Below are 13,610 nucleotides of genomic sequence, written 5' to 3'. Positions count from 1 at the left end.
AGACCTCATTGAGACCACACTATAACCATGCCCTCCTCGAGGCCAAGAAAAGGAATAAGGAAAATAATATCCCTTGGGTGAGCAGCCCAGGGCTTAGTTTAGAGAATGAGATGCATCTATGTCTACCTTGCCCCTCTGATTACAAACGATTTGCATTTCAAAACAAACCATCTTTAATTCAGAACAAATGCTGTCCCTCTTGGTAGGGCCAGGCTGGGGCAAATTCCGGAGCTGATACAACTGCTGCCTGGGGTGGGAGCCTCAGCCCCTAGGAAGCCCTGAAGGGAGAGCAAGAGAGGAAGGAAGCACTGAGGCTGGGCCTGGGCTAGGCTGCCTGGCTTTTCAATCTTGACCTCACCACATGCTAGCTGTGTGACTTTGAGCAGATTCCTATACCTCTGGGTCTGTTTCTCCATCAGTAAAATGGGGATAAAATAATAGTGTCTGCCTCAGAGGATGTTTGTGCAGACACATAGAAGGCTCTCTGACACATTTTGTTGTTATTGTTGTTGTTGCTGTTGTTAATAACATTATTATTATTGATTGCATGAAGCACTGAGTTGTTTCATTTAATTCACGGCACAACCCTACAAAGTAGGTACAGTTCGCAGTTAAAGTATCTGAGGCTCAGATAGGCAAGTGACTGGTCAAGATCACACAGCAAGCGACGGAAAAATGATTTGATCCCATCTGTTTTCTCCTGCTATGTCACGAAAAGTGAGAGGAATTTAAGAGAGGTCCCAGTAACTACCGAGTCCAGAAAGGGAGTTCACCGCCAGCTGTGGTGTTTAGACGAGTCTTAACCAAGGAAATGGCATTTTGAGCTAGGTCTTGAAAATGGCTCAAATTTGAAGACATGAGAATTAGAAGAGGGGCAATGCAGCTGTGGGCACAGCACAGGATGTACATGGGGAACAAAGGATTGTTCCATTGGGCTGAAGTGCGGAGGAGTCAGGCCTGGTTGAAGCCAGATTGTGGAAGAGCTTTGAATTCATTTGAATGTTGAAGCCAGATTGTGGAGAGCTTTGAATTCATTTATTTAGTCATTTATTTATCCACTACTTGCTAAGTACCTACTACGTGCTGGGTCCCTTCCTGGATGCTGTGAACACAGCAGTGAGCAGAATAGATCAAAACCCTGCTCTCGGGGAGCTGGTGCTGCTGGCAGAGAGGAAGAATTCCTCATCAGGCTCCTGGGCACCTTCCCCAGCCTGTAGGTTTTGAAGCCCAGAGGGAGGACCCGGGCAGGCCCAGGGGGACTGTCAGCATGTTGGAAGGTAGACGGAGTAGGTCTACGAGGAGGAGTCCTGAGAAAACAGACCAAGTGGGGACTTCGAAGGCTCTGGAGGCTGAGCTATTTGGAGTGAAACGATGAGTAATGGGGAAACATGGGAAGTTCTTGCGAGGAAGAAAGGCAGCACCAGAGCTGTGCTTCAGGGACAGTACTCAGGAACCACGAACAGAATGGACTTTGAGTGGGAAGAGTAGACACCAGGAGGCACGGAACCATCATTCCAAGACTTAAGGATTCCCTGTAGAACTGGTCTAGTGTCAAATTAAAATGCAAGCCTCCTGTTCAAAAATTATTAAGAATGTCAAGACAGTGGCACCAGAGCATTAAACCAAGTGCAAGGCCTTTCTGAGCACTGGGCCTTACTGTGCACAAGGCTGTGTATGAGTGCCCAGATCACATGTCCTTGAAGCTGGCCCTGCTCCCAGACTTTACAGGTGTTACCACTCAGGACAGCTCCAAAAAGCCTCATGGAAACCAAGTTCACCTTCATCCACCCCCTAGGCACATCTGACATCCTCCCTTCCTTTCAAGCGGGATGGCTCCAGCCACCACTTGAAACCAACCAATTCTCAAGGCAGATGTTTCCTTCCAGGCCTTCCAAGAATTATCTGTCCTTGTTAATTCACTTATTCTTTTTTTAATCAAATATTTATTGGGGGGATATAGTAAAAAAGGTTATGTATCTTGGAATGTGACAGACATTGGTTTAAAACTAAGCCTTACTTCTCACCACCTGGGCAAGACCTTTAACCGGTGTGAGTCTCAGATTCATAAGTTATAAAATAGGGACAACATACATACTTACTTTGTAGTGCTGTCATAATGCTTAAATTAGACAATGAGTGTAAAATCACACTACAGTTCCCACATTACACAATATGTGTTCAATACATATTTGGTAGAGAGAACCAGGACTCAGAAGTCATTTTCTAGATCTGCCATTTCCTAGCTGTGACCCTGGGAAAGTCATTTCAAGTCTGAGGTTTTTTAATTTGCTCACTTGTAAAATCGGAACAATCATACACATTTCATAGGGTGGTTGTGATAAAAATATAGGCAAAGTGTTTAGTAGAGTAGTTGGTGCTCTTTCAGTGGAAATTCTCTCTCTCCTTAATATACATCCACTCACTTCCCCTCTCTGCCCACAGTGTGAGCCACAGTGATCCTGGTCACTCAAGGAACCCATCTCCCTCTGTATGGACCCCTCATTTGATTGCCAGGTTACCCCCGGGTGCCTTGGGCCCGGTCACTGACCTAGGCACAGAGTTCCTGAATCCCCAACTCTTGGCCATCTGGCTCTTTCATATCCCTGGGCCTCTCCCTGAGAAGCCCAATGGTGTTTGCTTCCCTCAAAACTTTCTCCGCACCTCTGGACCAGGTTTTTGTCCTGTTCCTTTTCCACAATGTTATCTTTAACTCAGCACAACCCCAGACCTGCCCATGGAGGTAGGAGCTGCTTCTTTCTAGAGCTCAGCATTCTAAGCCCACCTCTACCTGGGAAGGCTCAAACAGCATAAATTACAAATCCTCCCCCAACCCTCTTCTCTCAATTCCTTGGGTTGCTTCCTAGGCAAGTCATTAGGTACCTTTGGTTGGTGTGGCATGGGTGGTGGCAGGATGCAGAGTAGGCTTGCCTGCCAAGTTCCAGGCTTAAGAGCCTGATGAGCCAGAATATGGCTCGCCACAGTCCTGAGTCTCACAGGTGATGATGCCAGGCCAGAGGATTAGATGTGGCTGGCAGGAAGGATCAGGCAGACAGAAAATAGGCATCAGAAGGACAGGAGGGGGGTGGGGCACCTGGGTGGCTCAGTGGTTAAGCGTTTGCCTTGGGCTCAGGTCATGATCTCAGGATCCTGGGATCGAAGGTCCTGGGATTAAGCCCCGCATCAGGCTCCCTGCTCCGCGGGGAGCCTGCTTCTCCCTCTCCTGCTCCCCCTGCTTGTGTTCCCTCTCTTGCTGTGTCTCTCTCTGTCAAATAAATAAATAAATAAATAAATGAAGGAAGGAAGGAAGGAAGGAAGGAAGGAAGGAAGGAAGGAAGGACAGGAGGGTAAGGCTCTGGTGTCAGCTTCCATAGGCAGAGTCAGGCTGAGCCCAGTGCTGAGCAAGTCAGTAACATTAAAAAGCAGAAGCACAGGGGTGCCTGGGTGGATCAGTTGGTTAGGCGTCTGCCTTCAGCTTAGGTCATGATCCTGGGGTCTTGGAATCGAGCCCCACATCAGGCTCCCTGCTCAGTGGCGAGTCTGCTTCTCCCTCTGCCCTTCCCACCTCGTGCTCTCTCTCTCTCTCAAATAAATAAAATCTTTCAAAAAAGAAAGTTTTATATATATATATATACATATATATATACACTTCATATATGCTATATATATATATATATATAGCTATTTATTTTGTGGCTTTGCCATTCTTATAGAAGAACTATATATATATACATATATATATGTATATATACATATATATATATATATATACATATATATATATGCCAGAAGCACAGAGGGAAACTCCAGTGTTGGGGCAGAGACAGTTGGCTCTCTGCCCTGTTTGGTGAACTCACAGGGGTGCATTCTAAACCACTCATTCATTCAATAGTTATTAAGCACCTACTATATGCCAGCCATTGTTTTAAGTGTTGAGGATACAGCAGAGAAGAGAAGACATTGCCTTATATTCTAGGGGTCAGATAAAGGCAATGCAATGTATCAACAAATATACAACTGGTAGGAAGTGATATGGAGAAAGGAAAGGCAGGTAAGAGGGGTAAAGAGTACTGGGTAGGATAGGGTGGTGGAGTTGCTATTTTATACCATGCAGTCAGGGAGAAGGCCTTTCCAAGAAGGTGACACTGGAGCAGAGATTGAAGGACATGAAGGTATGTTATATCAAGTTATATGGAAAGAGTGTCTCCAGTAGAGTGAAGAGCAAAGGCATAGAGGTGGGCATGTGCTCAGTGGGTTTCTGGTTAGTGGGCAAGGTAAAGTGGAATGCACAATGAAGCGAGTAGTGTGAGATGAATCAGAGAGGTGGCCTGGGGATAGATCCTATAGGGCCTTGTAAGTCATTTGGCTTTTATTCTGAGGAGAATGGAGCCATTGGAGGATTTTGAGCAGGCAATTGACAAGATCTGACATCTTGACAGAAACACAATGGCTATTGTGAGGTAAATGGATAGCATGGAGGACAGGAGTGGATGAAGAGAAAGCAGTAAGGAGGCTTTGGTATTGTCCCAATGAGAGATGATGGTAGTTTGGACCAAAGTAGAAGTGAAGAAATGGTTTGAAAATGATTAGATTCTGGATCTCTTTGGAAGGCAGAGCCAACAGGACCTCCAGCTGGGGAGCAGGGAAAATGCAGGAGGGTAATTTGGCCTGTGTTAAGGGAAAGATGGAAGCACCACACCTCCAGAGACAGATCCTTTCTAACCAAGCCTCCAACAGCACCTTCCCCAACCCACTGTTTTGTGCCTAGCAGAATTATCAAGTAGTTGGTGGAGCAGTGCCCTACAAGGGCATAGTGTCTTAAGTTGGCCTGTAAGGCACAATTGCAGATAGTCAAAATTACTTTGGGAATCTTTTCAATTACCCACGAAGTTGAAACCAATCACTGCCTCCTGAGTTGAGCCTCATTTGAAGCTATTAGGAGCCATGTGACATGAAAAAAGTATTAAAGATGTCCACTGTACTTGGTATGGTGAGATGCTGGTGAGAGGCTGGAAGCTTATGAGGCAGATAATGAGAGAATGGCAAAGCCACAAAATAAATAGCTACATGGTGCTACTCCACCAAGCTAGCTGTCTGGGAGGTGCGGACTCAAGTCATAACCCCTTGGAGAACTCAAGGAGTGAATGCTAGTTCCTTGGACTCCACCTCACAGACGTAACCCATCTAGTTCATGGGGCCAGAGATTCTCATGATAGGGCGCAAGAGGATGCCAAGGGACCACCTCCATCTACTCTTTGAATCACCACAAAGTGGACATCCAGTCCTTGTTCACCTGCCTTCAGTGATGGAACATTCACTATCTCCCTCCTCCTCAATTTTGAGCATGGACAGCTCTCGAGAAAATTCTTTTTTGGATTGAACTGAAGAACTCTGTTTCCCTGTGGCTTTCCCCCAGGAGTATCTGCCCCCTTAGGCCACACAGACACTGTCTGCTCTCTCTGCTCCCTCTGCCTATGACAGCCCTTCAGAACACTGAGAAAAGAGATCATATTCCCTTATTTCCTCTGTTCCATGAAGCTCCAGCTCCTTTATTAGCTTCTTATGGGATCTGAGCTTCAGCCCCTCACCAATCCTTCTGTACTTCCTCATGAATTCTACCTTTCCTGTTCCATTCTGAAGACCTCCTCAAAGGATCATCCATAAGGACCCAGTCTTCCCACACTGGATCCTGTAGGGCTCCCACCTGAGCCCTTGCCAGCTACCTGGCTTACCAACCTTTTCCTATAAGCAGGGACCAGAACCCATCTAAAACCTGCCCTGCCACATGCTGCTGCCCCTGCCTTTCCAAGCAAGAGCTGCACTTGGAACCCATGAATGTGGGGACTGGGAGCTCTTTCCCAGCATCTGCTTCCTAGACTGGTTCTCCCAAGTCAGTTGATGATGGTTACTTTCCTGAAGCTGCCCCTCTAGCTTCTCCCTTCTCTTCTGACTTGTCCATCTTCATATTTCTCACTCACTCCACTAAATACTCTGTATCTCATCCCCACACAGCTCTTCTCCCTCCCCCACTGGTGGGAGCAAGGCCCAAAGCACTCAGTTCTGGGGGCTCCCCCTTTTCCCCCATGAGGTCATACCAAGCTTGATTGCATCCAGACAGTCTGCCACTGCTGCCTCCCAGCCCATAGCCCCTGGAGGAGCCCTGGCACCCTCTTGGCTTGGCTTCTGTGCTGGTCCAGGCCCCAATTTCCTGCCCTGCCCATCAAGAGGAAGTGTCACCTCCCAACCTGAAGAGTGAGCCTCTTCTCCACTTCCTGCCACCCTAAGGCCATGATGGATTCTCTCCAATCAGTCACGATCCCCTTAGCAGTAGATATCCCTTTGCTGAAACCTCCAGACAGGGCAGGAGGGTGGGGTTAGGGGTAGGGGTGGGTGGTCATCACAAGGGAGCAGACATGGGTTGGAGTTTCCTCAGGACCCTGCAGATTCAGGGGCAGGGGAAGCTAGGGATGGCCAGCACAAGACGTGAGAGCAAGATTGACCTCTACATCTGGCCCATGGGGACGGGGGTCAGGGGTCAAGTCTGGTGAGCTCTTCTGTCCTCCCTGCCCCTCCTGTGGCATCAGAAACTCTGCTTCCCGCTCCAAAACCCAGACAGCATGTGGCAAGCAGCTGGCCGGAGGTTCTGTGCAAAGTTATGGTTGTGGCTCACCAGCGTCAGGCCTGAAAATGGATGAGCCTCTGTGTGGCTAGGGAGGTGGGCTCTAGTGGGTAGAGTTCTAGCCCCAGGGATGGCTGCCTTCCCTTCTGTAGTCTGTCTTTGGACCAAACTGCTGGGCTTGGGGCCCAGTGACGACTCTTTGATTCTTATTCAGTATATCTCTGCTGACTTTTACTACCAGCATCAGACTCCTCTGATCCTTCCCTGGAAGACCAAGCAGGGAGTACAGGGCCCTACGTAGTTGCTTCCCTATCCCAGGCAAAGTCTCCGGAAAGTTGCTTTGCCTTCTCCCAACACCAGCTCTGTCCCAAAATAAGAATAAGAATGATAATAATAAAATATTCTGCCTAATGAAGAGTACCAATGAGGTAGGTATTATTATTCAAACCATTTTACAGATGAGCAAACTGAGGCTCGGAGAGGAAAGTTACTTTCCACAGATGTAGGAAGAAGTGAAGATAAGATTTAAACACAAATTTGTAGCTCCAGGAAGTTGTTCCTGTTCCATCATTTCCAGCCCCTCTGCATTCACAGTTCTCCTTGCCCCCTTTCCCACTTCTTCATCTTGTTTCCTCTTTCCCCTCTCCTTGCCTGCTCCTCACACCTATCCCAATCTCTGTTTTGTGTCCTCCCTCCATCTCCCAACCCTGCCCCCCACCCCAAACTGCATGTAAGCCAGCCAGCGGCCAGCTCACCTCCTTGGCTGAAACGTGGAGTTCAGCTGCTCCAGACACACGTTTTTACCAGAGCAGATAAGGTTTCACCATTGGGGCAGTGAGCAATTTATTTCTGAGTCTGAAGTGGGGAAGGTGGGGGAGTCCTAGAATTTAGCCTGCTGAAGCAAAAAAGAAGTGAGGAAGTGTGTGTCTGGTGTGTGTGTGTGTGTGTGTGTGTGTGTGTGTGTGTGTGTGTGTGTAGAGGAATGGGGGGAGGGAGAACCAGACCTGAGGATAGTGGAAAACAATGGAAGCTTGCTGGCTCCTCTTCACTCCTAAACAGAGAAACACAATTAAAGAGAATGGAATGTAGCAGAATTTAGGGCAGATACACTGGGCTGTCCCTACCTTTTCAACTACTGCAGTCCAGCTACCATGCTCATCAGTACTGAAAAATGCTCTTAATGAAAGTTGCCAAGGACCTTTTAATCACCAAATCTGCTGAACACTTTCTCTTCCCTATATTTGACTTCACAACATTTGACACAGTTGATTACCCTCTCCTTTTGGCAATACTTTTTCTTGGCTTTTTTGCCCCTGTACCTTCTAGATGTACTTCCTATTTCTCTGATCCAATTCTGATCAGTGTCCTTGACAGACTTTCTCCTGCACTACTCATTCCTGAAAGTTTCCCCAGACCCTATCCTTAGCTCTCTTTTTTTCTCATGCCATGCTTTTGCTCTAGGTCAGCTCACCCACTCCTGTGGCTTCAGTAACTGTCTTTTTGCCAATATCTCCATATATCTAGGTCTGGAGTGGAGCTCCAAGGTCTGCCACTTCCTGACCACTATCTCAATCTCGATGGCCCATGAACACTTCAAATTCCACATGGCCAATCTAGAATTCAACTGGTCTCCAAATTGTGTCTTCACTTGTGACTTTGGGCCAATAATGGGCATCAACAGCAACCCAATTGTGCCAGCCAGAGTCTGCTTTCACATTCCCCTCTCTGCCATGCCTATAACTAATCAACCACAAACCCCCATTGCTCCCACATCCTAAATATACGAGAAAAAGTCCACTTCTCTTCATAGCTACATCCTGGTCCAAGCCTCCATCATCTCTCACCTAGACTACATTAACAGCCTTCTTAAAGGTCTCCTTGCTTCCATTCTTGCTTTTCAATAATCCAGAGTGATCTTATAAATTACAGAGAAATCATCTCCCTTCCTCTGCTTAACAACATTTACTATCCCCCTAGCAGTCTCGAGATTAGGTGCAGACTCTTACCTGGCTTGGTCCCAGCCTACTTCTCCAGTCTCATCTCTTGACATTTCCTCCCACCTCCCTCCCAGGTAGCCATTCCACATTCTACTGAGCTTCTTTATGCTCCTTCAGGAGCAAGCATCAAGTTCTTCTGAATGAGGTTGAGGCCAAAACTGAAGTGAGTACCAGCAGGGATGTGTGACATCTAGATATGGACAAAGGGTGTCTGTGGTGGAGCCAGACTCAAAGGTAGGGCCTCTTAAGTGTCATTGACTCATTACTGAGTTCTTCGAGTTCTGAGTAGGCCAGGAGCTCCTGCTGGGGCCTGAAGGAAGCCAAAGATGTTACTTCCCCTTTGGGGGAAAGAAGTTGCAGGACCCAGGGCTTCCTCCACCTTCTCAGGGGCCAAGATGATTTTGCACAAACCTAACCCCCCAATATCAGCTGCTAAGGTCACAGTCTGAGACTGGAGAAACACAAATCAAATAGGTGGTTCCTTTGTAGAAAACTGAGGAAGGCAGGCTGTGCCAAGTAGAGCAGGTCCTTAGTCAGGGAAGGCTCTGAAGGGAGGGGGTGGGGCAGGGGAGGCAGAGAGAGAAGCAGAGAAAGATGGGAAATATGAGAAAGACAGAGAGAGAGGGAGAGAGACTGATTGGGACCAAGGGAAAGAAGACAGAAACAGAAAAGCAGAAACAGAACAGAGAGGTGGAGAGAAGTAAGAGGAAGTAAAAATACACAGAGAAAGATACAAGGAGACTGAAAGAGAAAAATAAAGAGGCATAAAAAGACAGAGACTGGTGGAGAAAGAGAGATAAAGAATGGGAAATGAGAGGCTGAGTGCAAAACTGAATAATAATAGAAGGGTTCACATAGGAAAATGAATACCTAAGTCAACAGAACTTGTTGGAAGGATTCCCAGCTTGGACGGCCCCCCAGACAATGCCTGGGGCTGAGCAGTTGGCCCTGCCCATCTACCCTTGGACAGCTTTGACTGTTAGAAAATTCTTCCTTATTGTCAAATCAGGAGGGCAGGGGTAGACAGGATGGGAACAGAGGGCAAACTACCTGGGCTGGGTTCAGTTCTGAGATGTCCAAAGTAAGGAAAGTATAAGGGCAAGTCCACTGGGGAGAATGAGTGTTGCCCCTAGGTGAAAGGGAATGCCAGGGGCAGATGTGGAGCTGCGGTACAGGCCAGGAATCTAGATGGGGTCAGGGTAGAGGAGATGTGGAGTTAAACAGTAGCTTCCAAGCAGTTGCTGCGAGCAGCCTGAGGGTATACACAGCTCAGCCTTTACAGTGCAGTGCCTGAGTGGGGTTGGGGATGCTGGTTGTGATGGCTTCAATGAGCTGTGTGCATTGAACACAACACTGCCTACTTTGTCCATTGGTCAGAGCAGTAGGATGTGGAGAATGCTAGCTATGATGTTAGATGACCTGGTTTTGAAAGGCAGCCCTACCATGTCATAGCTGTATAGACTTGAGCCTTAGTTTCCTCACCTATAAAATGGGGACAATACTCCTTAAATTGTTGGGATGATTCCATATAATAATAGAGTAAAAATACTAGCAAGGGCCTGGTTTAGCTTTACTACTTAGACCACAGAGAACACATCCACTTCCTCTGCCCCATGACAGCCCTTCAAAAGGCTGAGCACAAAGACTCTGGCCTCTTCAGGTCTCTTCTCCTCAGAAGACATGTTGTCTCTTGACCTAGACATCCAGCAGAAGAAGATGTTGCTGGAACAATGTTAGGAGGTAGGCAGTGAAGAACTTGAGTAGGCAAAAGCACCAAATTTCAGGGGGCTTTTAAAAAACTCTAGCCCTGAAAGACACCATTTGGTCCAAACCACTTTCCTTTTACTAAATTAAAACCTCCCAGAAAGCCACAAGGAAAACCTTGTAGGGCAGGTCCTCCCCAAACAGGCGGTTTATGGGGTAGAGTGTGAGGGGGCCTCAGCTATAGTTGCCGACCCATTCCCAAGAAAGAGCCACAGGGCAGGGCACTCCCAAGAAAGGCTCCATAGAGCTGGAACAACTAACTCACTGCCTGGGAGTTATAGCTCAACCCCAGCCCCATGGGTTGTCAGGCAGGAAGGCTTTCTAGACAGATGGGCAGGGTTGGGAATGATGGAGGATGGGACAGGGTGGAAGGGGGAGGCTCAGCTGTGTGCTCAGGACCAGATTCTGGGACCTGCCAACAAACTGAGCCACGAGCAGAGAATATTGACCCAGAAATGGCAAAACCAGGGCTTCTCAATGGAGGTGATGGTGGGGGAATAAGAATGGGCTATTTTGCAACATTAATTTTGCAATCTCACCAACACCTTTGATATGCTCTCTCAGTGCCACTCTCCTTGCCAAGGCCCCCTTCATGTTTCAGCATGAGGAGCTCAAATTTTCCTGGGAGCCGGGGGCCTAATGGGAAGGGAAGAAAGGAGCTGAGTGGGGAAGCTGTTCTCAAGGGGAGGAGGGAGGCAGTGGGGAGCAAGGCAGGCTGGTGAAGCCCTCCCCCCAGCAGGCACTTCAATAATCTGATTTCCATAAAGAGAACTTTCCCGGCTATAAAGATTTTATTGAAACTCCCAGCAGCCTGATAAAAGCATAATTCCACTGACCACAATCTACCTAGGAATAGCTCCAGGATATTAGGCTGAAACTCAGCAAAGCTATCCCTTCTGGAAGGCTGCTCCACTCCATTTCCCCCTTTCCCCTCTCCTCCCACATGCAGGAGGGGCCTCCATTTGGCTTAACTGTGGACCATCCATACTCCGTGGGGGAAATGTCTGTCCAGCCCTGAAAATAAGCCCAGCTCTACAGGCTTGGGACGAAGAGAAAGGAGGCCCTGGGCCAGGTAGTACTGGAGTGCACTGATACTCTTCCCACAGTTCTGGGCTTGCCATGGCCTGTTCTAGACCTGCTGCTCCTCCAGGGTACATAAGAGCCTTCATCTCTGAACCCCTGATTGAGACCCAGTCTAGAGTTAGAGTCCCCAGAGAGCAAGCTGGAGATGGAACTTAAAAGAAAGTCTTCAGACTCTATTGGCCAACAGACCTGGATCTGAATCTTTGCTGTTGCTTACTATGTAATCTTAAGCAAGTCACTTCTCTGAGCTTCAGCTTCCTTATCTGTAAAATGGGGAAAAGAATACTTATTCAAAGTGTTAAAGATAATGACAGAATATGAGATGTCCTATGTAAAATGGCTGGTGTGAGGCCTGGCACAAAGTAGGCATTCAATATGCTACTCTTCACTACCATATTACCCCCTACCCTTCATGACCCCTACCTTCTCCTCATGACCATTAGTTGCTCATAATCTCCTTCAACCATAGTTGTTCTTCCACCCCCAAGAAAGAGCCACAGGGCAGGGCATTCTGAAGAGAGCCCTCTTAAAGCTGGAACAACACTGCCTTGGGGTCAAACCCGAACCCCAGCCCTGCCAGATACAGGGTAGAAAGCCTAAGAAGACAGATGGGTGGGGTAGGGGATGTGAGGAACTCAGCTTTGTGCTTCCTTGTAGGAAGGAAAGGGCTTTCTTGTAGTAGAGGATAGGTCCCAAGAAAACAGCCCATGGAAGCCTCCCTAATTCTATGGGTTAAATTGCTGATTTCTGACTAAACTAACTCCCGCTATAACTTTGGGAAAGTCCTTTTCCTTCTGCGTGTCAGTCATACCACTTGTCAAATGGGAGTGGGCAGTTAGATGAAGTGGTCTAAGAAACTTCCAGGCTGATGCTACACGACTCAAAAGCTGTCCAAAATTCTGATTCTTTGGGACTATATACTTATTTATTTAGTATTTATTAAATACCTACTATGTACCAGGCAATGTTCTAAGTGCTGGGAATAAAGCACTTTGAGAAATAGACAAAAGTTGTTGCTTCGTAGAGCTTGATGAAATCAATAAATAGAATCAATCAATAAAATATGTTGTATGCACAGGTGTTAAGTCCAAGGAGAAAAATAGAAGTAGGGAAGAGGGATAAGCAGAAGGGTAGGGACTAAAAGCTTTAAAAAAAAATGTAGTCAGGGAAGACCTCACCAAGGAAGCAGCAGCATTTGACTAAAGATTTGAATTGGATATGGGAGCATACCATACAGCTACCTGGGAGATGAATATTCCAGGAAAAATGAACAGCCTGTGCAAAGGTCCTGAGATAAAAGTATGACTGGCTCTTAGAAAAACAGCTAGGAGATTAGTATGCTGGAAGAGTGAGAGAGGGACAGAGTTGTTAGAGATGAAGTCAGAGATTTAACATGAGCCAGTTTGTGAAGGGTCTTGTAGGCCTTTACAAGGACTTCAGATTTTATTCTGAGTGAAATGGGGATCTTGCAGGAGGGTTTTTCAGCAGAGGAGGGATATGGTCCAGCTTCTGCTTTAACAGGATCCCCCTGGCTTCAGTTCAGAGAATAGACTGGTGGTGGGAGGAGAGCCTGAAGAGAAGCAAAGAGACCAGTCAAGAGGCAACTACAATAATCCAGGCAAGAGGTGATGGTGGAGTAGAGAGGCTGTAGTGAGTCAGGAAGAGAAATCAGTAGGGAAGCCAATGGAGTAGTTTACAGAAAGGGGGAGGTTGTCATGGAGCTGTGGGTCAGAGAAAAGGGTCAAGAAAGGGCCAAAGCTGCCTTGCCCCAGAGCATGCACAGATGGCCTCACTGATGGGTGGGTCTGGTGATACTATCCTCTGTGGAGAAGGACAGAGTCAGTTTATTCAAGCTACATGCAGGGTTTTTTTTATGACTTATTCTATACATCTCTCCTCTTTGGTTAGGGCAGAAGTGGGAAGAGTGACAGCTCTCCCCATCAGAGAGCCCTCCTGAGGGTGGGGATCAGAGAGAGTTCCATGCTCTCCAGAGTGAGGTGTAACTAGTACCCCTTGGTTCACACTACCTGTATCCAAGTGCTGCTTCTCTGGGCTGCCCACAGAGTATCCCATGTAAAAGGGGCTACTTGCAAATGTGTCTTAGTAGTTAGCAAAAGAAGGTAGGAACAGGATACCCTAGTGTAGAGATA

General features: G+C 47.3%; 1 long non-coding RNA gene across 1 annotated transcript in view; it reads right to left on the bottom strand.

Annotated features, from left to right (window-relative positions):
• Positions 1 to 7,619: 7,619 nt before the first annotated feature.
• LOC123857876 (uncharacterized) overlaps positions 7,620 to 13,610 on the bottom strand; it is a 50,477-nt gene continuing 44,486 nt past the window's right edge. The window contains exon 3 of the long non-coding RNA XR_006794008.1: positions 7,620 to 7,667. This is a non-coding gene — a long non-coding RNA (uncharacterized LOC123857876). The remainder of the gene's footprint in view (positions 7,668 to 13,610) is intronic.

This window comes from Mirounga angustirostris, unplaced genomic scaffold (genome assembly GCF_029215605.1).
Source record: "Mirounga angustirostris isolate CCGP_5_RB_7025 unplaced genomic scaffold, mMirAng1.0.hap1 SCAF_11, whole genome shotgun sequence".
Lineage (NCBI taxonomy): Eukaryota > Metazoa > Chordata > Mammalia > Carnivora > Phocidae > Mirounga > Mirounga angustirostris.
This window is presented reverse-complemented; position numbering and strand designations above follow the sequence as displayed.